At 35.4% G+C, this 26,134-nt stretch overlaps 1 protein-coding gene across 6 annotated transcripts in view; it reads right to left on the bottom strand.

Annotated features, from left to right (window-relative positions):
- Positions 1 to 26,134, bottom strand: part of gulp1a (GULP PTB domain containing engulfment adaptor 1a) — a 174,040-nt gene that overhangs the window by 32,992 nt on the left and 114,914 nt on the right. For 2 of the 6 annotated variants that reach the window (XM_042764499.1, XM_042764494.1), the window contains exon 1: positions 14,463 to 14,583. The exons of 1 other annotated variant lie outside the window; for it this stretch is intronic. The gene's annotated coding sequence lies outside the window, so the exon portion shown is untranslated. Of the gene's footprint in view, positions 1 to 14,433; positions 14,584 to 26,134 lie in introns of those variants that run through there. 3 more of the 6 variants (XM_042764503.1, XM_042764502.1, XM_042764496.1) reach the window with 2 other exon arrangements.

Raw genomic sequence — 26,134 nt, 5'->3', positions numbered from 1 at the left:
ACCATACTAACGTTTTTCCCCACTTCCTGTGGCTAGTGCCATTTGCTCACACTAATTGCACACTCTTTATCCAGCACGAAAAAAACAGCAGTCTGTAAATGCAACTGCCTCCTGGCAACCTGCTGGATCCTGTCAGCAACATATGTTTGTATCAAAACTTAAATCATGAGGGTCTAAGTTCATAAGTTCACATGGTCAGTACAGTTAACTGCTATTTGTGTCTATAGCTAAATTTTTTAATCCATTTACAGTCCAATCAAAATATATGATGCATATAAATTTAAACAGCTTTTCAGAGTACACCTTTATATGACTTTAAAACTAGAAAAACACAAGGTGGAAAATATACGTTTAAAAAAAAACTGCTATTCATCTCTCCAAATATACATAAATTTTTTGATTGTTGATACTACCTGTAATGAATTCATCCCTCTACAATGTGAGTAAATCACTCGCATATGCAAATAAATCTTCACTCTGAGCGACAAAATGATGTCTAACATTAGCCATGTCGTAATTATTATTATTTTGAGATGACGACACGTGACGTCCTATTTGCAGCTGTTCACACCCTTGGACTCAGAACTAGCCTACATATGGTGTGAATGCACCTTAAATTCTTAGATTTTACTCGTCCACACCCTCCTAAAACGCCTCGTTTTAACACTCCCCCACGTCTACATCACTTTGTGGGAAGATTAGCATAACAACGCCCAAATGTTTATGCAAGGAAAGAAGGCGTAACTTTGATTCTCCCTGAAGTATTGACGCCGCTGTCCCCATGTTGTGGAGTCGCTGTGTTTCGTTGTGAAAATGAAACTCCTTTTTTGGCCTTCCAAAAGAGGACACAACTACAAATCAGTGGTTAGGTTGTATTTACAACACTGTTCCAGAACAGTTCAAACCAAATATTCAGATGTGTGCAACGCATTTTCCGGTGGACTGTTTCCTGAACCTGGGAAAGTAGCCTACAATGCTGACAAAACACAAATCCATAAACTATAAAGTGGGGCAATTCCAAATTACAAACTACATTCCGGCATTTCTGACTCACAGCTTGTAAGTAATATTTAAAAATTAAACACTGATGTTCCAAAGACCTAAGCGCAGGTTTTGAGCAGTGTAGAGTAGCGCTTGTTGTTTGACGTTTCTCCGATCACAAATGCAGAAATGGTGTTATGTTTACGCGGCGCGATATGCAATGCAACGCGTAAAAAAAAAACAGTATTAGTCATTGTAATCAGTAATTATGTCCCTAATGGATGCAACAAATGCCTTGTTTATAATGGGTTTTATTGGTTTTGTCTCATCGAGCCAGGAGACAGCATCACAGTATGGTAAGGGGCGAAAAATTTCTGTCACAAGCTTGAGGTATTCGGCCAATCACAATTCACTGGATGGCTGGCCAATCAGAGCACACCTTGCTTTTCAGAACGATCAATGCGTTTCTGAAAGGCGGGGCATAGAGGAGCAACAATAACATACAATATGTGGAAAATAATGTGTTTTTTAACCTTAAACTGCATAAACACATTGCATTAAACCAAATACACAAAATAATGTTGTTTTTAGCAACGTCATATGACCCCTTTAAACTCACCGAACACTCTGACTGAGCGCTTCAGAGTTTCACTCTCCGTCAAGCGATCTGTGCTATTTTTCAATTCATGTCAATGGATGCGCAGCATACCTGTATTTGATGTAACGTAAACTCTAGTGTGAAGGCACAGGACTCTCCATTGCATTTCTGAGAGTGCTGTTTCTCACACACACGCAAAGAAAGAGAGAGCAAAAGAGTCTTACATACCATGCAGAATTGACATGCTACATGGAAACGATATTCTTTGTTTTATTTTCCTGTCAAAATAACGAAGTTCATTTGGAATTCTTCATTTTTTAAGAACAACCATAAGATACTGCTGGTTTCTCCAGTAGTGGGCAGAACTAATGCGTAAACGGCAATCTCAGTGGCTGGCGCTCATCTATTGCCATCCCTGTTTAGATTTCAGCAAATCAGTTCGAGTGAACGAAGACAACGTGATTTATATTCATGAACCCACCAGCTCATTAATCCTTAGTGAACATTTTTTACAGAAACCCTCAATTACCAACAAAAACCCAAAAACAACAAAAAAACCTAAATCACTACAAAAAACATTAAAAACCTGAATGACCAACAATATCTTAAGCACTACCAATAATCTTAAGTTTTGTTAAAATGCATGACAAATATGCATTCATAGTTACCAATTTTTAATTCTAATTACTAAAGTTCTATCATTAATTAATGCTTGTTTATGATAATATCATATTATAATGCTTGACTGACGTTAAGAGTGTTTTCAGATATTTAAAGCTGTACCATTTTACAAACAAGAGTAAACTAAAAAAAATTACTAGCCAATGGCGATTCTACTGCCAAGGCAAAAGGCTTCTCAGTTATAATATTGTATTGAGAATGTTGGAATGAGAAAGAAAAACAGGGTATTAAAAAATAAAGATCTCAACCATAAAGCCCATTTTCCAAGCTCCCTCAGCACAATCCTCAAATGGAATAGAAAAAAAATCCCTTTCTGTGGTAATAAAATTAAACATGTATGATCCAACAGTACATGCAGCATATACGTGTCAAATCGAATTACTGAAATGTAAATCGAAATGCACAGCTATGTATGTGCACCCTGCCCAACTGTCTTCACAAAGGGCAACAAAGGTAAAACAAAATGTCCTGGCTCACAGAACAAAAGAAGAAAGAGCAAGCCAGGCCAGCTAGAGGGAGCATGGGGCCAGACACGAGATGAAAGGCTAGAAGCATAAAGCAGCAGTGGGTGGTGATGGGTTTCTTTATCTTGACTCTGCAATAAAGACACAGCAATGCCATAAGTGATCTGCTTTTCTGACAGAATACTAGCTGTGGAAATGGTGGTAAAAGGGCATGCTGTACTAAACACCCTGGCTTTGAGAAAACTGCCCAGTAACAGGACTGATTACTGTCGGATAGCAGGTGTCAAATGCACAGGTCTCTTGTGGTTTAACTCTATTTTGCAGATGGACTAGAGCATAGAACATCCTAGTAGACAAAAAAGTGTTTGTAGGTCTTTCTGAACACCCTCTCTTTTTCTGTATGTCTGTGTGTTTCATGTAAAGGTGAAGTGTATAATTTCTGTGCCACCAATGTCATCAAACTAAACTGAAAATTTCAAAATTGCTATTGGTCTGGCAAAAAGATAGTTCCACCCTAGACCAAAGCATTGCTGTGTCAGACTGGTCAGAATGTTTATAAAAAAAAAAAAATAAATAAAAAAAAAAATGGAGGAAAAAAAAGCTAAGGTTAGTTTAAGATTTTTTTTTATAGTCATCTCTGCATATTAAGTTGAGTAAGGAGAAAGTATTGTAATGTCAAATATTATAAATTACACACATCACCTTGAATGATTAAGGACCCCCTGAAGGTGAAATATGGCAGATCTGATAAAAACCTTTAGGGGAGCTGCGGGATTCTTGTCCAATTTCTCGAAGGTCAAACACTAAGTGAAACGGAGGACATACACAAATCACACAAACAATAAAAACAATCATTAATCATTACTCACCACACCCCACACTTATCTTTAATTATACCATAGCTCAGAAAAAATTATGCAAAAAATCATCTAACTGAGATACTAGGTTAAAAAAACAAGGATTTTGCCATGACCGCTCTTGTATAAACTTGCCAGAAAATTCCTATGAATGCAATGCCATTCAAAACTTATATGCACACTACCCTTCAAAAGTTTGGGGTTGGTATGTTTTTCAATCTCACCAAGGCTGCACATATAATTGATCAAAAATACTGCAAATACAGTAGTACTGAGAAATATTTTAGTATTTAAAATAACTGTTTAAAACCTCAGTTTTAAATACTGTTTGGTATTTAAAATAATCTGTTGGTCAAGTAATATTTCTTAATATTAACAATGTTGAAAACAGTTACACACAATAGGAGAATGGTCATACTTGTGCATCAAATTAGACAAAATTCAGTTATTGTACCATCTCATAAGTCACATTAATGCACCTCTTAAAGGCAATAGTTCAGCCAAAAAAAAAAAAAGTTTGCAGGCTGAAATCTCATTGAAGTTTATATACCATTAATTTTATCAATATAGTCAATGCCTCAGGTAAGCATCACATTGATATCCTAAAACGATTAGATTTCAGACACAGCACCACGGTCCAGCTCACTCCACATCACCTGAATCATGTGGCAGGCATGACTTAACGCCTTTCTGGAGAGACTTTGAAGGTTAAATACAGCTCAAGTTCAGGGTTGAATGATTCTAATAACTTTGTGAGTGTCTAGAGCTGTGAGACTCTCTTGCCTTGAGTAAGATGTGAACCTAAAAAGACATTACAGCTGCTGTTTAGACTGCTAATCCTCTCTACACACAAAGTACATTTTACACTAGTGGCTTGTCAGCAAGTTAGGGCCTGACAGACTTAAAAGTTTTTGGGCAAAACATGAACACTTCAAAATAAATTCCCATGAACTTGTCTTGAACTTGTCTAAGACATGGCATTTGATGTAATGATCTAATCTTTTGATTTTTGAACAATTTAGCATATATATATATATATATATATATATATATATATATATATATATATATATATATATATATATATATATATATATTATATATATAGTTAAAAATATTTCTATTGGCCAACATTAGATTTGTTATGCTAGATAATTAGTTTAGACATTGATTGATATTCTCCTCATTTCTTGGGGAACAATATACAAACACACAACAACAACATTTATACTGATGACATTGTCTGTAGCCATTGTTATAATTTAATTTCTTGGTATATTTAAGGTTTTTTTTTCTGATTTTGTAGACTCCTTTTCAACCTCTATGGTGATGGTTTAAAGGAACACTTCACCCAGAAAACGAACATGTTTTTCCACACTTGTATGCAATTATTCTTTCTCTGGAACACAGAAGGAGAAATTTCACGTTCTTATTTTTCCATACAACAACAGTTCTTATTGACCATGTCTGTCAATATATAGCATAATATAAAAATTAGATGTAGTCTATTACATTTAAGCTACAGTATGAGTGGAAAAAGCTGAAATCGTGTCATTATTTTGCTGATAATTTTGCACTTAGTGTCGAAGACGGAATCAGGGAGTCGAAACTCATTGCAGTCTGGTCCTCACACAAAGCTAAGCTAAGCTCATTGGAAAAACGTGCCTATGGCAAAAATTACATTGTTTCTTGAATGTTTCGTTACACTTTTAAAGTTAAATGTCCAGCTTAAAGCACATCGGGTTTCATCCGAAAAGGAATGAATGTGAATCGGGCAATATTTTATTATGGTGGTTATTGTACATATCACAGTAGTTTGGAAATGAATGTCTGGTGAGTGGTGCTAAAAGGTTAATGCTCTACCGTAAAAATAAAGTAACACCTACACTAAATGGATAGTTAACAAAAGCAAATGTGAGATCAAATGTATTTGCTGAAGCAACCATGCTGTTTTAGCCTGCTTTGATCTTTGATCTCTATTATTGTGATGCGTTTCATAGGACTCAAACCGTTTCGCAAGTTCAGTGCTATACCAGGTGAGCTACAGAACATGTTTACTATGTCAGAAAAGTCATACATATGGAACCGGTTATGTAATGCATACGTATTAGTTTACAAATTGTGTTCTATAGTATAAATGTTTTCAGTTCATAATGTCGTGTTCTGCAAGAAACTGTGCAAAAACAAGTCTTTACTAATCAATTTATAACTTGTGTGAAAAGAATTTAAAGTTGTTGGCGTTTTACTGCCACTGCGATTTTACCCGGAAAGTGCAGTGAATTGTAGGGGTGGAGGAAAAATCTGATTCTTGGATGCATCGCGATGTGGAGATGGATGATTCTGAATCGATTCACAAATTTTTTTTTTCTAAATGTTAATTGATAATGTTTACGGAATGCAAAAAAGGGAACTCTGGAGCACAGAAGTACAGCGCCTGGACAGTCTGTGGTGTGCACGTAAGAGACGCATGATCAGGCACCCCCTGCATTAAAAGCTAGCGCTTGGAAGCTCTTTGGCTTAGAGTCCTGCGTGGGACTGTTTTCTTAATACCGCTCCCGCAATTTTTGTGTCCAGTCCCGCCTGCTCTCGCAAATATTCTAATATTGTATATAATTTTTTGCGCATCAGGGAGTCACTATCAAGATGAAGGGTATTGAAATCGCTTGTGAATGATCCCTTGCAGTTCATTTTCGCGATCATGTGCGCTCTGTAATGGGAATGAGCTCAGGATCTGTTGAGCAGCAAATCTTCCAGCATGATCAGCCATCTCCCCTTAATTTTGAACTGTGATCAGTGAAATCTGCCTCCTGCAGTTCGTGTTGGATGCAGGGTTGTCAAGTCCACATTCTTCTATGAAGTTGAAGAAGGTGCTGGCTTAAGTAAAGAATACCTAAAGCACTGGATGAAGCACACTTCCTGACTGGGATACAATAAGTCTAAGACATACCTGTCATTGAAGAATAGTGTCCTTTGGGAGAGGTTTTCAATAATCCATCACCTGAGGTCACACATTGTCCTCTCACACCAGTTCGCCCTTTATTTTCTCATGTGAGTCATTCCAGCATCTCAACCGCTTACACTTCCCATGTTGCTCAAGCTTGCACAATTCATACACCCTTTGCAGATTATATTTCACAGATTTCATTTCTTTTCTCTTCAACTTGACCTTAATCAACTCCAGACTAAAACAGTGTGCCTGCTCATGCAAAATGCACAATTTAAAAGAGAATTTACAAAAATGAACATTGGGAACAACATGGCAACAAGTGTGCATATCACCAGTGTGAGCGATTTGAAAACATCAGAACTGCAAGCACAAATTAGTTGGCAAATAACTCAGCGGTGCTTTTATAGAACCTGGCCTTTTATTGAAAAGTGTGACATTAGACATGATAATGGCTACACTGGTTTGGGAAATTATTTGGCACCAAACAGGCACTCAGATGAAATCACAGTGGCATGTGAATTATCTAGAGTCAGATTAAGAGTGGTGAAAAGTGACTGGAAATTGCATGTTCATCACAGGTGTTAATACTGTATTTTGTGACATTTTAAGAAGCTTTGACAAGCACTTGCCTTATGAAGAATGTGTGTGGACACAGTAAAAGATGTTGTAAAATTAAATAGTCCGGACTTCGGCCTATGCCTTGAAACAATCACAATCAATAAATAACATAAAAATTGGATGGACTAAGCTGTCTGGCAGCACAAAAACTGCTTCTGTATGTGTGCCCATCTTCTCTTTATCGTATTAGGATAGGGAAGGTAAATTGCTTTGTGTTGACATCTCAAGACAGGGCATCAACAGCTGCATAAAATCAGGGCAAATCCCATCCCAGCACAATGAGACAAGCCTTGTAATGAAGAAAAATAAATCTCATTGGGTTTCATGAGAATAATTTTTATGGGTCTAGCTGGGGAAGAACATGTCACATACTGATTAGGGCACCCACATAAATAACTTCAAATCAAGTTATATAGGTCTAGCAGAATATTTAAGATACAAATTATTTGTTCTTTTTAAACGACTTAGCTTCAGCTGGCTGATAGATTTAACCTCTAATGGGAGATTAAGTAATGAAATGTATGAGACTGAAAAAAACATGATGCAAAGGTACTTCTTAAAAACTGCTTCCAGATACTTTTAATGCAAAATAATGAAGACAGACTTTAATGACCAACCAATACTAATTTAATTGTACACTTGAAAGGACAGATACAGAGAGAAATAAAGAGCAGGGACATTATACACTGCTTACTACATGACAGTATTCCAGAGGATATCATTTGTTGTAAAGTTTCATTAAAGCTCAAGCATAAATCTGTGAAACTAACACAGTTTAGAGAGGCAAATAATTTGTTGCTACAAAATGTTACAAAAATTGATAATGAGTTAAGAACCTTGTATAAATTGCTGAAAGGTATTTTAATATCAGTCCTAAAATCTTTTTTTTTTTTTTTTTTTGCTTTTTGAAGTGCATTTATCTTATGAAAACTATTTTAAAAATGGAAAACACAAACAAAAATGCTAATTCAGAAAATTTTGCATTACAAGAACAACTGACTTTTTAAGTCACAGCAACAATGTCATTGACAATTTGTTGGTGAAAGCTTTGGAAAATGTCAGCAAACATGTCACTCGCCATTTCAAGTGGAAAGATTTACAAACTAATTTACAAACTAATGGAAAATAATTTTTTTAAAAATCTTGAAACTTACACTTTAATTCATGAAAACTGCATCTAAATGACAAGGAAAAAGAATAGAGGAGAAATTATCTTATTTAAATCTTAAAAGTGTTTTATCAAACTAATTTAAAAGTCAGTGTAAACACAGTATTTCAAGGGACAATAATGAGCTGCAGAATAAACTGCCCCATGTAGTCAGCAATCTCAAAGATGTATAAATCCTGAAATTCCAAATAGTGGCTATGCCTAGAAGCAACTAATTAAATAAGATTTATCTCCTATAAGCTACACCTCAAGCCCTCTCAAAGTTGTGCTTGAGAATCAGACGTACAACCAATTGCTGGGGGGAATGGACTTCAAACCTCCACATTCATCTGGTAAAAGCCACAACAATAATAATAGATTAGAACACTTCAGCGACCATAACATGCGCCACACTATAAATATATCCATTTTTTCCTTAGGCAAACATTTCCTCTGTGTCAACAAAGGTAACAACCTAATTAAGATATGACAGATTTATAGGAAAAATGCTCTGTGAAGAAATGTTTGTTACTAGGCAAGATAAATACCATAAAAGACCAAAGGGTCTGTGGGAAAAAAAAAAAAAGAAAAAAAATTCACCTCTGGCATAAGATGATAATTTTAAGGATATTCAACAGAAAATCATAAATGAATAATTAGCCTAACTCAAAATGAAAATTTTATCATCAAATTTTATACTAAAGTACAGAAGGTGAATTTCTGAAAAACATCCAGGTTGCTCTTTTCTACGGTCAAGCTTCAAAATAACAATGAAAAGCACCATAAAAGTACAGTAGTCCACACAACTCATGTTCCAAGACTTTTAAAGCCACACAATACATAGCAAATACAAAGCTGTGTCAGTTCTTAAGTGATTCCTGACCAAATGTCATTGATGTCAAACCATCCAAAAGCACCTTATTTTATTTCATTGCTAAATCTCTCTAATTTCCAAAATGTCACTTTTTGTCTTCCATGAAAAAGAAAATCATACAGATTTGGATTCACATCAGTAAATGATGACAGAAAATATGTTTTAGAAAAACTATTTCTTTAAAGCTTGTGTTATTTTTATTTATTTATTTATTTATTGCCATTATAACCAACACAAATGCAAAGACAATGATTGTTTTCCATTAGGCAAAAACAGATAGTCAAACTCCAAACGCATGCTGCTTATTGAGCCAAAGTTAAAAATAAAAAATAAGAAATACAGAAATAACAAATCTAAAATAACAATCCCCGATCTGTTTAAAAAAAGTTTGAGGTTAATTCTCATGCTAAATTGCACTTCTAAATTCTAATGGTTTTCCTCTAATCTGGACTTCAACTATGAAACGATCTTACTTGTAAAAAAAATAAATAAAAAAAATAAAAAAAAATTAAGTAAAAAATTCATGCCGCTCATGACAGAGCCATTATATTCAGACCTTTCACTGTCTGTACAAGTAATGAGGTCAGTGGATGTTTGCCTCATCCGTTTCTATGTACTGTATGCCCTCGTTTGCAATTTGGTGCTTTAAGAAATATATCTGGAAGATAAAAGATTTCTGAACATTATTTTATTTATTTATTTTTTCACATTTAGTGACACCAAAAAGAAAACTGGAGCTAATTGTACTGTTAAAACTGCTCTTTGACAAGTTCACTGTACACGAGCACAATGAGAGAGAGAGAGAGAGAGACAAGTTTAAATTGAGAAATCAAGATTAGAGTTGTGTCATGAATAGCACTGAGCATTAAAAACTAAGCACTCTTTATTTAACTTTGAATGTTAGGCTAAAAGGATGGCAGAATAGGAGAGCTGAACACCCCTGAAATAATCAATGTGTAATGCAATTACAGTCATGCATTGTAAGATGTGCTAGGCCTATTAACAGATTGTAAATTAGATTTTTCCTTTCTTCAAGGTTTCAAAAGGATTAATGTTAGCCAAAGAATACACATTTAATATGTGTATGTGGATTTACTTAGCAATACTTTGGGGATGCATCAATCTGACAAAATCTTCAATCAATCTTCATGTAAACAGACATAATATCTATATATATATACATATATATATATATATATATATATATATATATATATATATATATATATATATATATATATATATATATATATATATTAACTGCAAAAAGGCTCTGTTTAGGGGTTAAGGTTAGTCGGTAGTATTTATAATTAGCTTTATATAAAAACAACAGAAGTCTATGGCTTGTCCTCATTTAGATAAGCTTAGTAAACGTGTATGTAGCACCACAGAACCTTCACTTCTTCAGACCTATGAAACTTGCAAATCAGCAAATCACAGAAAATGAACAGCTTGCAGATTTATAAACTTCCCAGTTCTGAAGACATTTTAAAAACAGTATTTTCAAACATTAAAAATCCTCCCCACATCCTTCATTAATTGCATTTCAAAAGGAAAACCATCTCTCTTGAATAATGAACTACACTGGACATTTGTAATTAAAAAGAGTCTCACGTTTAACAAAAACAGCAACATAGGCTTTAAGATCAATAATGCATCTATGAAAAAATGTAACATGCTTTAGACTGAAAGGAAACAGGTCATTACACATAAATTCACAGGACAGCAGATCCTGCGCGTCTACATGATTTCCAGCACACAAACAAGTCCTACATGCAGTAGTAGACTTATACATACAAACCTAGAAAGACAGAGAGAATTGAGAACATCAAAATGTTCATATGGTGTGATATTTTCCCTCTGTTCAAAGTAATAAATTCAAGGAAAATAAAAACTAGCCCTAACGTGTCCCTTTCTGTTTCAAGAAAAATTACTCCATCACCACACCAAAAAAAGTATAGTATAAAAAATACACAAATTGCTCATATTCAAGGTCTTTTAAAGCTATTTGATAGCTTTGTGTGAGGAACAGACCAAATACAGTGAGTATAAAAGAATCACCCCCTATAAAATAATCACATTTTGTTGCATTGCAGCATCAAATGAAGATGGACAGTTTTTGTTTTATCCAGGTGTATTTACTCAGTGCATCTTATAACATCCAAGTGAAAGATATAACACCAAGATGTCAGAAAAAAAGAAAGAAAAAGGATCTCCCTCTTGTATCAGTATTTTGTTGAACCACCTTCTGCTTTAATTACAGCTTTTAGTCTGTTAGGATATATGTCTCTGTCTCTACTAACTTTGCACATCTAGATTTTGCAATATTTGCGACCTCTTCTTTGCAGAACTGCTCAAGTTCAGTTAAATGTGATGGGAACCGTTTGTGGACTGCAGTTTTCAAGTCATTCCACAGATTTTCAATGGGGTTTAAGTCTGGGCTCTGACTAGGCCATGCGAGGACATTCACCTTTTCTCCTGTAACCACTGTGTGCTCAGTTTTGCTGTGTGTTTTGGGTCATTTTCATGTTGGAAGGTAAACCTTCTTCCCATTGACCACTTTCAGCAGAGGGCAGCAGATTTTCCTTAAGAATTTGACAGTATTTTGCCTAATCCATTTTTCCTTCTATTCTGACAAGTGTTCCAGTCCCCGCTGCAGAGAAACTCCCCCATAACAGGATATTACTGTATCCATGCTTTACTGTAGGAATAGTGTTATTTGGATGGTGAGCTGTATTGGATTTCCGCCAGGAGCGGGGTGATCCTTTTAGGAGGGGGTGACCCTTTTTTAAACTCAGTGATTCTGTGTGTTTTTCTGACATGTTGGTGTTTCATCTTTCACTTGGATGTTATAAGTTGCACTGAGTAAATACAGCTGGATAAAACAAAAACTTCATTTCAGGCTGCAAAGCAACAAAATGTGATTATTTTAAAGCAGGGACGGGTGATTCTTATATATCCACTGTATTAGTTTCAGGCAGAAGGGAAAGCATTTACTATCTAAAAAAAATTTTAAATTTCAAAGGGCCAATTATTTTTGATCAATAATATTTGATTGAACATGGAGAACAAATAATATCTGAGGGACATTAATTAAGATCTTTAAAAGTCATGACTTGTGTTTTGCCTTGTAACCTTATTCAGAGCTTCACAATATCCACACAATTTTTTTTTCTATTATATATATATATTTATTTCTTTTAGCACTAGTCGAATGTATCTTTTTCATTTCTGTTTACTAACAATGCAAAGTTTTTGCATGCCATTTTCATAATAAATAGTCTTATTCTCTATCCTAGCGGTTCTCAATTCCAGTCCTCGCATGCATATTTTGTATGTATTGCTTATCACTTCAGACGGTTGTTCTATTTGACCATAAGTGCCCTCTGAAATGGACATCACAGCATATTCAGCCATGATTACAGTTCGGAGGAAGCGTAGGTTTCATTCAAAGGGCATTAAAGCGTGCGAGACATGAATTTAAATTGTATTTATTTATAGAGGTATATTATGTCACACTAGTTCACACGTAAGTAAATATAATCTGTGTGATGATGCTGCAGGCAGTGGCACAGCGCAAATCCATGAATGAGTGTTCCAAAGTGAAATAAACTTCAACAGATTTTCCGTGCTTAGGAAGTAGGGAGCATTGAACACTTTGTAGGGACCCTGCCAATTGGAACACAGATCGTGCTGGAGCTCTCTTCTAACGAGCTGGTTATCTGAATCAGGTGTGTTAAATAAGAGAGACATGCAAAATATGCAGAGAGGTGGTACACAAGGACTCCAATTGAGAACCACTGCTCTATCCTATGGTGCAACGAGAAACTGATCATGCCCAATTTTCACTTATTGCTCACAAAAATGTACACCATAGGTAATTTAAAGCCATTGGAAGAAAAAAAAAGCAATTCCAAGGCCTTGCAGTTATTTCATTAAACACGCTGACCAAAAGCAAATATTACAAAGTCACACACTGGATGCGCAATGGACTGAATGGACAGAGAATGGATGTCAGGAAGAATTCATTCAAGTCTCCTTACTGGCAGAATATTTGCTAGCAGAATGGTGGACTTTTTTAGATTCAGAGATCAGTTTGCCTTTCTCAGAGAGTAAATCTGTAAAACCAGTAAATCTGACTGTTTTTACACTGAAGGAAAAGGTATTGTCATGCAGATTACAGCCTGGAAATGCCCTCTAGGTATCCATGGACAGACCTTGCCAGTGCTTCCAAGGGACACTACGTGGCCAAAAAAAAAGGTTTAACTACTGAAAAACTGAAGTAGTCAGAAACCCTTGTGCTAGCTTATAAAATGCTAAATAACATGATCATGATATGTCTATGTATAAAGTGCAGAACATGATATACACACAGATCAGTCAAAAATATATGACAGATAAGCAAATAAACAGACATAAGTAAACAGACATGAAAAAATTATGAAAGGTACTAAAAGGTAGCTATAACATGCAGACAGATACAGTAGTTAGACAAATAAACAGTAAGACAAGTAGACAGTATATACAGCACCTATCAGATGAGAAACAAACATAGACAGACAAACGTAAACAGCTAAGACAGCTAGACAGACAAATTTGCAGATATAGACAAAGACAGAGTAATAAACATACAGACTTTGGCAAGCACAGTGAATACAGGTGACGAGGAAAACGCTCCGAGAAAAACTCTGTGCTAAATATATTCTCCATCTCACAATACAGAGAAAAAAGAAGAATATTACATTTATAAACGTGTATCCCATTTACCGCACAGATTTTAAACCATTCCAACTCGTCAATATAATGTAACTATATATAGCATCATTCTGAAAACAAACACTGAACAGCTGTCAGGCGCATCAGTAACATGCAGTTATTCTGCTAATTAAAGACCCAAGCAAAGCTTAAGGAGATGCAACATCTATGTCTAGCAACAAATACCCAACTACACCATAAAAGCCACTTGTCAATTTCAAGAGCACAGTTAAGAGCCGAAAGATCCCGCCTGCTGGCACTCGTGCATCCATGTTACAGAAGGAACCTGCTCGAGCGCATTCCATCCTTACAAATTCCGTCCATAACATTCCTCTAGGATACAGCCTTAAACAAACCAGTGTTTACATCATGGCTGAAACTACTTCATGTGACAAACAGAATGTAAAGAAAGTTTTACACACGTTCCCTGCACGGGCTGACTCACTTTCCAGGACTTCAAGTATATTTTTAAAGCGACGTAAAACACAAAATACGTTCCAGAAACGCTTACTTTCCAAAGCAAAAGTACGATCCACTCACTGAAAAACAGGAATCCTTCGCGCGTCCAGAGCAGTGCACGCTCACGCGGTCTTCTACACACACACACTCACTCTCTCATCTTCCACACAGACACACACACACACAACAGTCCGCTGGAAAGTTTAGTGACGTCAGCCACCGCGGGAGTCTCGCCAACCAGCTGGAGGTTTAAAGGGCCAGAAGAGAGGTGATGAGCGCTGCTAAGATGCAAACAAACGTTACACTTTAGATACTGTAGCTTACTTTATATAGCGTAAATACCTTTTAAGCTCAAAATGGAAATTTCTTCAGGGCTCTTGTTTTGAAGGAAGAGCATACATAGAGAGAATAAACTGTAAATGCTGATATAATTTATTTACATGCAGTGCGTTGGTCACATTATATGGAATAAGATGTCTCGGTATAAAATATATATATATATATATATATATATATATATATATATATATATATATATATATATATATATATGATAAAATAAAAACTGCTAAGCATCCGGTTTTTCAGCAAGTAAAACAATTATGAGATACAAAATTATTTTAAAAGACAAGTGTGACAATATGAAACCATTGTTTTAGGCTATTGCAGTATTGAATTTATATTGTTTACAAATCTTCTGTCCTGACAACATACTTTGCTTTCGGTTAAAATATATAACACTATATTAAAAACATTGTTTGTCAGTACAGTTTTAGTTGTTCACCCAAGCAGATATAAATTGCAAAACTATGATGATTTCAGAATTCAAAAATGTATTCTAATTTAAGAGCATTTTTGAAATTGGTATTTAAATGCAACATAAAAAACAACTGTTGAAGAAAGTACACATTAGTGTATGTGTGGGACTTTGTATAGATCTTTCTATAGATGCAGAGGGTGAGCCCTTTTGACAACAACCCCAAGTTTCCCTATATATAACAAGGCTCAATTTTTGTTTAACTTATCCTGTTCATCTTTCTTTCTATCAGTTACCATGTACAAAACAGTTCAATAGGGATATGATGTGTGCAAGTGATAAGCCTACATTTAGATTATTAGAAAGCCATCAGTGCTATAAAAAGCCTGTCATCAACTGTCAATGAAAACTGATGTGTGGCATGCTCAGGTGCATGAGGAATACAGGGAGAATGAGAATGGCAGCCTTAGCATCACAAAAGGAGCTCTCACAAAGAGATCATGCTGATTTTTTGAGCACAGTGCTGGCCAAGTGGTGCAGGGACAAAGTGTAAGGGAGGTTTAAGACGTTAGTTTTGGCTAGCTATGACTGAACATAAAATGCAGGAGCTGTTATTTTTATTACTATTGTTGTAAAATGTACAAGAGAAACACTGTGCTTTAATCACGCTGATTACAATATTCTGTGGCCAACCATGGAAATATGAAGCAAAGGGCACCAAAATATCTCATTTAATCACTGTCTTTTCAAATGTAATTTACAATATTGTTTGTAAAAATGTGAAAATGAATGGATCCATGATATGAAACACTAGAGAATTAATAAATACATTCCAAAAGATTTACTTTTTAAGTCTGAAACTCTTTTTTTTTTTTTTTACTTAAATTTTTGGAGTTCCCGGAGGACAATCAAGATGAAGTGTGAATCGGATGAAAATGCAGGATTTCTTTATCAGAAGAAAGATCTCACTGGCATACATTACCGTTAAGTAAATGGCAAAACCATTTTAAGTAATCACTCAAAACTGCAAAAAATGCAAGTGGGCCAAAATTAAAAAATGATCACATTTTTTGTAGGCCTACCTACAGGTTACCTCTTGTGTCTTATGTCATACAATTATTTACAAAGGTGGATAACTTAAAAATATGATTGCTGATGTGACAAATAAACAGAAACATAGTGAATATCAGGACTTTGGTAGACACTTTAATCTTAAATATTTATAGTACATTCATCAAAACTGTGAACTTCGTATTACAGTGCCATGCTGCTGCCTTGCAGTAATGGCAAACAAAGTACTAACTCTAAACTCATATGCTTTGTGTGTGTGTGTGTGTGTGTGTGTGTGTGTGTGTGTGTGTGTGTGTGCATGTAATTGTATGTATTTCCTTGTTTGGTCTATCTCTCTAATATAGGAGGTATATTGCTATAAGATAGCTGTAAGCTATTAAATCCTTTCCTTCAGAGCAGAGACCCATAGGCCATTAGATAATCCCAGGCTTTACTGAGTAAAAAATAATAAATAAATAAAAATAGGCTAAAATTATAGCATTGTGCACATGTAAATGTGAGGATTTTAATGTAAAGAATGTGTAGGCTAAGAGGCCATTCATACAGAATGCATTTATTCTTTGAAGATGCAGCAGTTAAATGGGGGGAAAAAGGTCTTGAGATGTGTTTTTTTAAATGCTGAACTTCTTTCAACTTGAGTGCCATGAACTGGTCCTAAGAATTCCAAAAGAATTGTGTTTTGCTGGTATTTGTTGTAAAAAGTGGGATGGAATTGCTAAAACAAAAGGATGAAAAAAAAAGGTTTATTATTCCATTGGGTACTATTTTTAATGAATTATATTTTTTCATAGGCATTAATCTTTTCATAATACACTATATTACTTCCACTGGTTATGGGCCGGTCATGGCATTTGAAATAGTGGTGCATTTTATAAGGCTCACTGAATGCTATGATTTATATTTATGCTGCACTGAAACTCAAAGCCACAGTATATGAAAGACTTGAAGATCTAAATCTAAATAAGAGAACAGCTTATACAGGCCAGTGATCCTATGCAATGCAATAATCATTTTCATTCTCGCTGTATCTTTCATAAACTCACTGAGATATGAGGAACACACAAATTCAAAAGGACAGGTACTCCTGGTAATGCAAGCTAAATATGCACATCAAACAACCCCTTTTCAATTAAGTGAATCTCTTTTGATGTATTGGGGGAGTCTTGTTTGATCAGTCATTACACATAGAACTTGAATAATTCTGGAAATAGGCACCAGTTCGTCCAGACAAATAAATTAATTATCTTTGAACTCATTGTTTACAGTTTTGTGAGAATAATGGACACAACAAAGAAATGAGTTGGATACTGATGATTTGAGGAGGATCTGCAGGTGAACTGTTTAGTCCTTACCTTCATATCAATACTCACAGTAATCACTGAACACAATGGACACTGCACTAAGAGTTCAACATACTTATTTTGTAGTGATATCAGCTCAATGTACATTTAATTATGTTATTTCTACTTGTAGGTGCAACATCATTTAATGTAAGATTAGACTTTCTTGAACTTCTTACTCTAAGTCCCTGGGAGAACTAGAGTTTCTGCTTTAATATACTGCAAAAATGCTTCATATAAAATAAATAACATAGGGTGAATAAATTTCTCCTTAAAAGAATATCACACGAGAATATAAAAAATAAAAATATAAGAACATGATCATCTCCATGATGGTGACTTTAAAAGTGGCATAATTTTACACAAATCAGAAAAAAATGTTCTAAACAGAACTGTAAACAACAAACAAACAAACAATAAATAAAAAAGATAAACTATATTTTATTATTAGTCCTCACAGGGACTGTATTTTTACTGCCTATTCCTTTCGAAACTCCATTCTCAATTCCAACAAAACTGTTCTTCTGGCTTCCTCAAATTTGTACTTCTATTAATTGAAATAAATTTGTAAACAATTCAGGAATACATACCAAACCTGCAATGACAATTTGTAAATAACTGAAAAAAAAAAGCATTTTTTAAAGGCAGTCTCCATTCAATACGACAGAATATACTGGGTTGAAATATATATATATATAAAGTTTTTAGCCTAACTCTTTGCAATCACTAATTGAAATGAGTTCATTGTCGTGAGACACGTTAACAGTGTAATACATTATCTCAGTAGCAAGCGCTCTGTAGCTCATTAAGCCACTTCTTTTTTCTTTTTTTCTTGTAAGGATAAGTTAAATTGCACACTCACAAAAAACCTGTAAATGAAGAATAATTAAACTTCAAGTATTATTTCTTTATCTGCTGCAACATAATTAAGGAAACCACTTCATATGCTGTTACAGAGAATGGGAGAAAATGTATTGCTGGCCAACTTATGTCACCTAAAACATACTGTAATGTCTGTTTATGCAGACAGATACAGTGAGGACCAAGGCCCCCTTCGAGCTATGTGCTCTTTGCTTTAATCTTCTCCCTCTCAAGGAACAAACTTTGCATGTCAGCAGGAGTTGAGACACCAAGACAACAAGCAGCAAAACTGGTGCACTGGTGGGCAGAGCAGAAAATCCCATTAAAAAGGATCCACAGATAAGGCGATCACGGTTTTCTCAAAGTGGCTCAGAATTTCACACCCCACTATTGCTTCTACACCCACAGGAAACCATAGCAAGACCATTGCGACATGGACAAATGTGAGGCTAGTTAGGAGGAAGGAATGGTGCTGTCATGTTCCTAATGATCAACACAGAGGGGTGTGATTTGTTGGACTATTGCCTGTATTTGAACTTTTGTAGGTGGGGTTCTTTTTCTTATTAAGACTGAATTAAAAGAACACCCTCTTAAATGAGGCAAATGTTGTACTGAAAATGGTTTGACTGATGGTGCTAGTTTAGCAAAAATCCCTACAGCTGTAATAAAAGTTAAAAGAGTTTCAGAAAATACAGTGTAAAGCAAGTCTGTTGGTACTTTGTGATATAATATACGACCCAAAACAGCCCCAGTTATAAATGAACACACTGGGACTTTGAATAAACGTATCTTACTCATTCTGTAGTAGGAGGCAGTAAAATGACTCAAGCTAGGTGTAGCAGATCGGAAATATTGAAAATAAAAACAACTGGGTAAGGTATTTTACCGGGAAAAAAAAAATTGCTGCAAAATTCAATTTCAATTCAATTCAAGTTTATTTGTATAGCGCTTTTTACGATACAAATAATTACAAAGCAACTTTACAGAACAGAAAATTAACGTTTTCTACAATATTATAGTAGTAGCTTATCAGTGGTGACTGTCAATAAAAAATGTTCAGAAAAGAATAAAACAGACGTAAACAAACAGACGATTAACACTATTAACAGCAGCACTTATGGTCAACTTATAGCAAAATGTGGTAGTTTCTGTATGTTGTCTCTGGGTTAGCATCATCCTCTGAGGTCCTCTGAGGGGTTGGCATCATCTCTTCTCAGTGTTCTGGATTACAGCTTGTGTAAAATCCCGTGGCAAAGCAGAGAAACAAATAGAGACATAATTAGCGTAGCTGCTGTATCCAGCCAAGTAAAACTAATTAGTTTAACCCAAGCTAAAGAAAATAATGAACATTTGATCAGAGCATATAACTGCATTTCCAAAATTTATGAGATGCATTATTTGAATGCTTGGCCAAAGAGTTGTGTTTTTAATATAGATTTAAACAGAGAAAGTGTGTCTGAAACCCCGAACATTATCAGGAAGGCTATTCAGAGTTTGGGAAAGCCAAAATGCGAAAAAGCTCTACCTCCTTTAGTGGACTTTTGCTATCCTACAGGTACTATCAAAAGTCCAGCGTTTTGTGACCTTAGGGAGCGTGATGGGTTTGTAGCGTGGTAGAAGACTATTTTAGGTACGCAGGAGCTAAGCCATTAAGGGCCTTATAAGTAAGGCTAATTATTTCTTTGTAACTGATACGGAACTTATATAGGTAGCCATTGCAGAGACTGTAAGTATTGGGGTACTATCATATTTTCTTGACCTGGTAAGGACTCTAGCTGCTGCATTTTGGACTACCTGTAGCTTATTTATTGAAGATGCAGGACAACCACCTAGCAGTGCATTACAATAGCAAGTCTAGAGGTCATGAATGCATGTAACTAGCTGTTCTGCATCCGGAACAGGTAACATGTTTCGTCGTAGCTTGGCAATGTTTCTAAGATGGAAGAATGCTGTTTTTTGTAACATGGGAAAATACGATTTTTCAAAAGACAAGTTACTGTCTAATATACACCCAGATTTTTTACAGTAGAGAAGTAACAGTACATCCGTCTAGTTTTGCAAATTTGTAATCTACAAGATTCTGTGTAATGTTTTCTGGTCCATAAGTAATATCTCTGTCTATCTGAATTTAATAGGAGCAAATTATTGGTCATCCAATCTTTTACATTTTTAACACACCTGATTTCCGCTTAGATAATTTAGAAGTTTTCCACCTGGTCTTGTTGAGATATATAGTTGAGTATCATCAGCATAACAGTGGAAACTAATCCCGTATTTTCTAATGATATTACCAAGGGGCAACATGTATATTGAAAATGGAGAGGAAACCTAGGACAGATCCTTGGTGGCACTCCATATTTTTACTGGTGATAAATTAGATGACTCCCCATTTAGATAACAAAGTTGGTAGCGATCGGACAGGTAGGATCTAAACCTCTTAAAGCCTCCCTTGGATACCTGTATAGTTTTGTAATCTATCTATGAGTAATGTCATGATCTATGGTTCAAACGCAGCACTAAGATCAAGGTAAAACTAGCAATGAGATGCAGCCTTGGTCTGATGCAAGAAGCAAGTCATTAATTTTAACAAAGTTTTTCCATAAACCCGACTGTTCTTACAAGTGCAGTTTCTGGACTATGATGATGCAAGACTCAAGACATTTGAAACTTTAACAAGTCCAGTATTTGTGCTATGATGCCTTCAAGATATGAGAATTTTTTTGCAGGTAGGAATCACAATGAGCAGACCCAACTTTTTCTAAAATTTTTAGACATAAATGGAAGACTCCAAATGGTCTGTAATTTTGCCAGTTCACTAGGATCTACGACAGTGTTTTCTAAACCATCTAAAGAGGCTTAATAAACCGCCATCTTGAATGGTTTGTGGGACTATGACCTAAAGATAACGATGAGTTAAGAATATTGAGAAGCGGTTCTTCTGCTACACGGTAACACACTCTTTCAGTAATTTAGTGGTACAGGATCTAATAACATGTTGTTGGTTTAGATGCAGTGAATAAGTTTATTTAGCTCTTCCTGTCCTATAGTTGTAAAGCACTGCAGTTTATCTTTGGGTGCGATAGTAAACCTAAAGTAATTAGACGCTGTAGAATCTACATTTGTTATTGTATTTTCTGATGTTTATCTATTTTATCAGTGAAGAAATTCATAAAGTCATTACTAATTTAACTGTGAGGGAATATTAAGATCGGGTGGCGTCTGTTATTTGTTAATCTAGCCACTGTGCTAATATAAAACCTTGGATTGTTTTTGGGTTATTTTTTCTATGAGTTTGTGGATATGCTCGGCCCCTGGCAGTTTTTTCAGTGAGAGCCTGTCTATAGCAATATTTAGGACATACTGTTTTTTCCACGCAATTCTAAAAACTTCCAGTTAGTTTTTTCCCTCCATTTTGCCGCTCAAGACTACGAGTTTCTTTTCTGGAGAGCGTGGGTATTTACTGTTCCACGTACCATGGCAACGTACGTTGTTTCCCTCTAACCTTTTGTCAATTTGATGGATGGGGCAACAGCTTCTAATGTATTAGAGAAGATAGTGCCCATATTGCCCAGTCATTTTGTCTAGTTCATGTGTATTTTATGGGTACACAGAGCAGTTGAGATAAATCAGGCAGGTTATTTGCGAATCTGTCTTTGGTGGCTGGAACAATAGTTCTGCCCGGACGATAACGCGAAGCTATATATTTATTATTATTAATACGCAGAAAGCACGATACAAGGAAAGGGTCAGTAACATCATCACTTTGAGGTACGATATTCTATGTCATAAGATCGAGTTCCATGAGATATAATTAAGTCTAGCGTATGATTAAAACGATGAGTGGGCCCCGTGACATTTTGCTTTACTCCAAAACAGTTTAATAAGATAGTAAACGCAAGTCCTAATGCATCATTTGTATTATCAATATGAATGTTAAAATCTCCTGAGAGGTCTGAGAGGAAATCTCCAAATTCTTTTAGGAATTCTGTATATGGCCCTGGTGGCAAAAACCACCTTTTGGAACCTATATTCTTAAGAGTGTGGAAAGCACTTCTGCGTCATCTTGCCAAGCCAGTTAAGGAGGCGTCTTTGTCACATGATTACATTTTCACCAATAATCATGGGAGCGAAGTGTCCATTAGTTTTGCCTTTCGAAATCCTTCATTCCGAAGTGCCCTTAGAAGTGGCCATTTTTGAGTACTTTGGCTTGAAACAATCATTCAATATGGCAGCCCATGACTGTTTTTACTCCGAAGTGACCTTTCAGAAGTGGATTTATCCTGTTTGGAATGCAGTGACAGTCTCGTGTCAGTCTAGTCTCATACAAACGCAACTGACATCATCTCGCATCTTATTGACTGTAGAAAATGGCATTAAATTGCCACCACAGGACATCAGTGTTAATATTACTGTAATGTTGTTTTTACATAGTGGCAACTTTAATATAATATACAGGCAAAAACAAATTCAATACATCCACGCATTTATGTATTTATTTGGTCAGTAGGCGTGTAATTGGGATAATTAGCCAGGATAATGTCCGATAATGACAATGATAACTTGCATTGCCATGTTTAAGACAGTGTACAGTACAGTGAAATAATAGCATGATGTAAGCCTTTTAAGGCTGTTTTATTTTGTCCTATTCAGAAAACTGTCAGTAATATCCCAGCTGGCCAATATGTAGGTGGAAAGCATATTTTTCACAGTCCCTCAAAGAGCTTTTTGTCTATTTTCTCACATATAACATCAAAAACAAGTGCCATTCAGCTATATACTGCTTATCACAATGGGCTCCATGACCTCCTTTCCTGAACATTATTTCTGCCGGATATATGTTCCTTCTTAAAACATTTCTGTAATATATTTGAAGCCCACTGTGAGTAGGTTATATCTGCTTTGGTGAACTGCCAAGCAGAAGTTGTTGTTGTAGCTTTCATAATATCATTTCAGCAATCTAATTTTCCAAGGCTCACTTAGGGGACCAACATAGTCGATTTTTTCTGTTGATGACTACAGATAAGTTTTATCACCTTTGTGTTGCTTTGAGCACGCTAAGAACCAGCACCAAAATGTGCCCGAATGTGATTTTTAATGTAACACTTCATGTGCACGTGTCATGTTTTCTCAGGGATTGACACATGAAACACAAAAAGGCAGCCCAATCTCTTATCATATGGAACATGGGAGTTACAGAGGTTAAAGCGTCCCTTGGGCTAGAGCTTTGTTTATACTGGAAATAGCCAATTACATGCCTGTTTTAAAACACTAGTGCTATAATCTCTCCAGCTTTAGCTGGCTAATGGCAGAACGATCCAAGCGACTCGGGAAGGATTGTTGTGAAAGAGCTCCCAGCTCAACCAAACTAATCATATAATTCTTGCAAATAAATGTCACAGACGGACAGTGAACAAACAAAAGTAACTGGTGGAAAGGAATTAAAGAATTGTTTAAAATTACTCACTACTATCAAAGTGCACACCTCCATGATCTTTTATACCTTCCTCGTTTAAGAAAAGTGCCTTGCATTTGTGCTCTCTACAGATATGTAACCCTGTAAATTGCTAGAAAATGTGTAAAAATGTTTGCACAAAATAGAATTTTATAAAATAAATGTAATTCCTGAATATTGAATTAATTTCCAAGAATGAACTAGCAAACACTTCTTCATAAGACAACTTGAATAGCCTACTGATCACAGCATATATTTTTGTAATTACAGTACATTTATTGTGAGAACTCCTAGAAAGGTTTCATAAACTATTATATACAACCACAATTCCAGAAAAGTTGGGAAATTTTGTAAAATGCAATAAAATCAATAATCTTTGATTTGTGAATTCATTTAATTGATTAATTATCCAAAGTTTTCACTGACCAACTTAAATGTATTTTGTAAACTAATTTTGATTTTGATGGCTGCAATACACTCCAAACAAGTTGGGACAGAGGCAAAATAAAAGTGAAAATGTTATAGAATATCTAAATGAAACAGTTCATGTTTGGGTATAAAAGGAGAATCTCAGTCTTTGCGAGCAAAGCTGGATCATGGCTTATCACTTCATGCCAAATTTAATAAGAGAAGTGTCAAACAAATAAAAAAATTGATTTCTTAATGCAAAATCGCAAAGAATTTAGGTCTTTCACCAACTACCATTCATAATATTGTGAAAAGATTCAGGGAATCCAGTGAAATCTCAGTCTGTGTTGGGCAAGGCAGGAAACCTTAGTTGAATGTGTATGATCTTTGAGCCCTCAGATGGCATTGAATAAGAAACCGTCATGCTGCGGTATTAAATATAGCCACGTGGGCTCAGGAGTACTTTAGAAAACTGCTGTCACTTAACACCGTCTGCCTCTGCATCAATAATTGCAACTCTCTCTTACTCTAGAAAAAAGCTATACATCACTTCTATGCAGTGCTGCCGCAGGGTTCTCTGGACCAAAGCTCATCTCAGATAGTCCAAAAGACAGTAGAAATATGTGCTGTGCTCAGATGAGTCCACATTTCAACTTGTGTCTGGGGAAAAAGTGCATCGAGTTCTCAGTCCCAAAGACCAAAGGGACCATCCAGACTTTCATCAGCGACAGATGCAAAAGCAAACGTCTGTGGTGGTATGGGGCTGCAGCAGAGCGAACGGCATACGTGACTGGAATATGTGCGAAGATACCATTGACATGGAGGCATATTTTGGAATTGTCAGAGACATATACTGCCATCAAGACGACATCTTTCATGGGAAGTCCATGCTTATTTGATCAAAACAATGTCAGCTCTCATTCTGCATGTGCTACAACAGTGTGCTTTCATAGACACAGAGAGGATGTGCTAGACTGCCTACAGATCTGTCTCCTATTGGAAATTTATGACCGGTCATGAAAAGAATAATCAGACAACGATGATCACAAACTGCTGAGCATCTGAAGTCTTGTATCAAGTGAGACTGGACAAAAATTTTGCTTGCAAATCTTTAATAATTAATATCCTCAATTTCTAAACAATTAATTAAAAGGAAAGTGGTCAACATGCCTCTATCCCAACTTTTTTGGAGTGTATTGCAGGCAGCCATCAAAATCAAAATGTTTTGATATTTACAAAATAAAATTAAGTTGGCCAGTGAAAACATTGGAATCTTTTTCTTCGTACTTTAGTCAATTAAATAAAGGTTAAAGAGAATGAACAAATAACGTATTTGTGTTTTTATGGCATTTCACAAAACATCCTAACTTTTCTCGAATTGAGGTTTTAATGTAAACATAATCTAGCATAAAAAATAGCTAGTTTTTAACACATTATTAAATCTCAATCAAACTTGAACAGGTACATTTATACTAAATATCACCAAAAGACTCTAACATACATAATCAAGCACAAACAGTGACTCCAGTCAGTGAATCGGTTTTAATCATGAACAACATGAACAAACGGTTTGTCTAAAATGTAAAGGACCTTCCCATATAGGAGGTAAAACTAGTATGATTCAGAGTTTTCAGTGATGCATATGAGAGAGAGGACCGTTTAATATGAAGCAGTTCACTAGAATAAATGGGAACTGACAATGGTATAGAAAGAGAATGTGAGTACTTGTGGCACAGAATTGAACTGAATGTTGAATATAAAATAATTTGTTAAAACTATATTTAAAAATAATCTACAGTAAAATTAATTTAGAAAAATAATGAATAATAATAATAAAAAATATTTATTTTGACCTTCTGAGGAT

Source organism: Cyprinus carpio, chromosome A9 (assembly GCF_018340385.1).
Source record: "Cyprinus carpio isolate SPL01 chromosome A9, ASM1834038v1, whole genome shotgun sequence".
Taxonomy (NCBI): domain Eukaryota; kingdom Metazoa; phylum Chordata; class Actinopteri; order Cypriniformes; family Cyprinidae; genus Cyprinus; species Cyprinus carpio.
The sequence above is the reverse complement of the archived record's forward strand: the minus strand, read 5'-3'. Positions and strand labels throughout refer to the sequence as shown.